Below are 3,534 nucleotides of genomic sequence, written 5' to 3' on the forward strand. Positions count from 1 at the left end.
TGCGAGTGTACTACCTTAACTAATTTCTAAATCTAGGGACTAATTTCAAAATCAAGGGGTAACCTGAAAATATTAAGGTGATTTTATCGCTCAACGCCAACTCGATAGTGTGACGTTGTCACATAAACGTCACACAATCGCATATGTACAGTCTATGCAAAATGTTTTTATTGAATTATTAGTCATATGGAGGGAACTTTTGATTAACTTTTGACTAGGACTTACTTGATAAAACCACCTTAATCGATTTCGATGAAATTTAACCAGACCATATTGAAGTTCATAGCTAACTTTTGGGGGGTATTACTAATCGAATTCAAAAATAAAATTTGTTTCGGCCCACCCTAATATATACAGGGTGTCCGGTATTCAATGATAAAGCGCTCGTGGGCAGGTAGAGTGAGCTAAACTGAATCGAAAAATCTTCTACCATTTTGCGATCTTTGCAATAGTTATCGAGATATTATGAATTATTTAAAAAAAATTTACACCAAGTATATAAAAAAATATCGTACATTACATCTTTCTTAAATCAAAAATATTATTTCTGAAAGAAGAGATAAAAAACGGACAAGAGGAATACTAATAGGAAAAGCAGTAAATTATGGATATTAATATATGCGCACGATATTGTTCTGCAACTCGAATAATAAACAAGAATTAAGGCGATGCAGGAAAGTCGGAATTATCAATACATAGTTTAATAAATATCTCCAAATTGACTGAACGCCCTGGTGAAAATGGAAAACTTCTCGAAGCGTCAAAGAAGTGTAAACGAAGAGAATTATTTACGCTTCTTAAACACTTCATTGACTTTCCATTAACGCTTCCCAATTTCGATTATCTATACACGCTTTCTGAACGCATCATAAAGCATATATGAAACATTTCTGTTATGTTTCCTACACGTTTCCAATAATTTATTTTCATTACCGTTTCCCAAATGCTCCATGAAATGTGTATAAAGCACTTTGATATGTTTTCCATAAGCTTCATTCATTGAAACTTCGTCTACACTACCAAAACGCCCCATAAAAAGTGCACGGAGCATTTCAATACACTTCTCTCACACTTATTAGTTGAAACTTCGTCTGCGCTTCCAAAACGCTCCGCAAAAAGTGCATGGAGCATTCTAATACACTTTTTGCACACTTCATCACCGAGACTCGAAAAACAGTAATAGTCACCGAATTTTTGCTTATTCTCAACTTTTAGTCTAAATTCGTAGATGTTTACTAAAAAAAAATAGTAATGTTTGCTGAAAAATACAGTAATATTTAAAAAATTAGACTGTAAGCGATACTGTCCGAAAAAATACATGATTATGATTGAGAAGTTTTATTATTCAATCATGTACGATTCCGTAACTATTATTACTGAAGAAGGCAGTACCGGCAATGACAACCAACAGTTTTATTACACTATTCTCTAGAATATATAATAAAAAGAATAAGTCTTTAGTACAAAGAAATCATTAGCTCAGCGTGTTAGCGTACAAGTTTGCTGTTCTAGGGATCTCAGGTTCGAATCTCACCAATGTGTTTTCAAAAATTATAAATTTGCGTAATTGCAATTAATAAAATAGAAAATATACGGAACAATAAACACAAATTAAACTCTAAAAAATAATAATTATGTAATTATAAAATAAAATAAAATAAAGAAAAAAGTAAATTTTTTTGGTTAAAATTTTGTAAAAGTTGAGAGTGAGCAAAAATGCAAAAACCGTTACTGTATTTTGGCTCTCAGTGCACATTTGCTGTACAATTCAATGACGCTCCGCTTATATTCGATAAATGTTTTACTCGCGCTTGCCGAAAAGTTCTCAATGCTCTATTAACATTTCTTTGCGTTTAATTATCGCTTCCTTTACACTCCGTGTTCCAATTTTCGCTTCCTATGAGTTTCGTTTACACTTCCTTTACTCTCCAATTAAACGCTTTATTACGCTTGCTTTACGTTTTATTTTCATCAGGGCGGAATTGAAAATCCTTTCTCAAGATTGAAATAGACATAAAATTGTGGTGTGAAACGGACGAATTTGTAGTAAAATTTGTAGTAAAAAGGAAAAAATTAAAAAACATTTTTCGGGTCATACAGCTGTCACCTGACATAAACATTTCATTAGTGTAAAAATTCTGTAGCTTATGTACAAAATGCGTGTCCCGGAAATCGAATTATATGAACGAATAATATAAAGCTTTTTGAGCTACGATTGAAAGCGTAAAAAAATCCATTAAACTGCAATTTATGGTAATTCGTATGCTTAGCTAAGATACACAATAGTAAGCATAGCATTAAGGTAATGCTGGAAGGTCGGAAAAATTTACGCGAGATCGATAAAACAGTCTGTTCAATTTCAGTGGTACTTCTAAATGAAATTCTTTCTCACTCTACTTTCTTACTCTACAATATCTTTTTTCTCACTTAAACACGTACATTGTCCTTATCTAACATATTAAAGTGCCATCTCTAGCAAAATCCGGCACTTAATGCTAGGCGCAATTTTTACTGTTTTTACCATTCTATATTTTGGCTAAACGTACGAATTATCATAAATTGCAATCGTATCAATTTCTTCTTTTCTACGCTTTCAATCATAGCTCAAAAGGTCTTGCATTATTCATTCATGCGATAATCCGATGGGCGCGAGCTACTCATTTTGAACATATGAGTTACTGAACTTTTATACCAATGGAATGTTTACGTCAGGTGATAGTTGTACGATCCGAAAAAAAAATAATTTTTAATTTTTTTCGTTTTTACTACAAATTCGTAGCTCGAGCCCTTACATTTTATGTTTATTTCAATCCTGTAAAAGCGTTTTCAATTCCGTTCAGTCATTTAGAAGTTATCTTTGCGACTGCAATGTGTTGGTAATTCCGACCTTCCAGAAGCTTAATTCTATAAACTCAGCATTGTTTGGACATGTAATTCGCAGCTCAAGCTGCTCTCATTTTGTACTCACAAATTTCGTACTGTCAAATTTTTGTACAAAGCAAATATTAGCACACGTAGAGCTCTAGACATATTGGACTAAGAAAAGATAACGAAGATCTAAATTTTTTTATTTTTTTGCTCTTATCATAACTTCTATCAGCCTGAGCTACAACAATGCCTATATTTTAATCGTAAAAAAGGATTACTAAATCTGTAAATTGCAATTATTGTATGTTAACGGTGTCTTGGAAAATAATCACGTTTGGTCAATAAAACAGGCGACTTTAAAAACTTTACCGAAAATAGCCTTAAGGCGATGCCGGAAGGTAAAAAATACCGACACATTACAGTTTAGTAGATTTCTCCGAATTGGCTGAACGGAATTGAAAATCCTTTTACAGGGTTAAAATAGACATGAAATTATGATGTTAAACGGTCGAATATGTGGTAAAATCGGAAAAAAATTAAAAAATTGCATTTTTTTGGGTCGTACAGCTGACACCTAATCATAACCTGACATAAACATTTCATTAGTGTAAAAGTTCTGTAGCTCATATGTACAAAATGCTTACGTCAGATCGGAAGAGCACACGT

The 3,534-nt window shown here is 32.6% G+C and overlaps 1 protein-coding gene across 3 annotated transcripts in view; it reads right to left on the reverse strand.

Annotated features, from left to right (window-relative positions):
• LOC105459764 (putative protein kinase C delta type homolog) overlaps nt 1-3,534 on the reverse strand; it is a 29,571-nt gene that overhangs the window by 13,842 nt on the left and 12,195 nt on the right. The gene's annotated exons all lie outside the window — the stretch shown is intronic.

Source organism: Wasmannia auropunctata, unplaced genomic scaffold (genome assembly GCF_000956235.1).
Source record: "Wasmannia auropunctata unplaced genomic scaffold, wasmannia.A_1.0 LD333874.1, whole genome shotgun sequence".
Classification (NCBI taxonomy): Eukaryota; Metazoa; Arthropoda; class Insecta; order Hymenoptera; family Formicidae; genus Wasmannia; species Wasmannia auropunctata.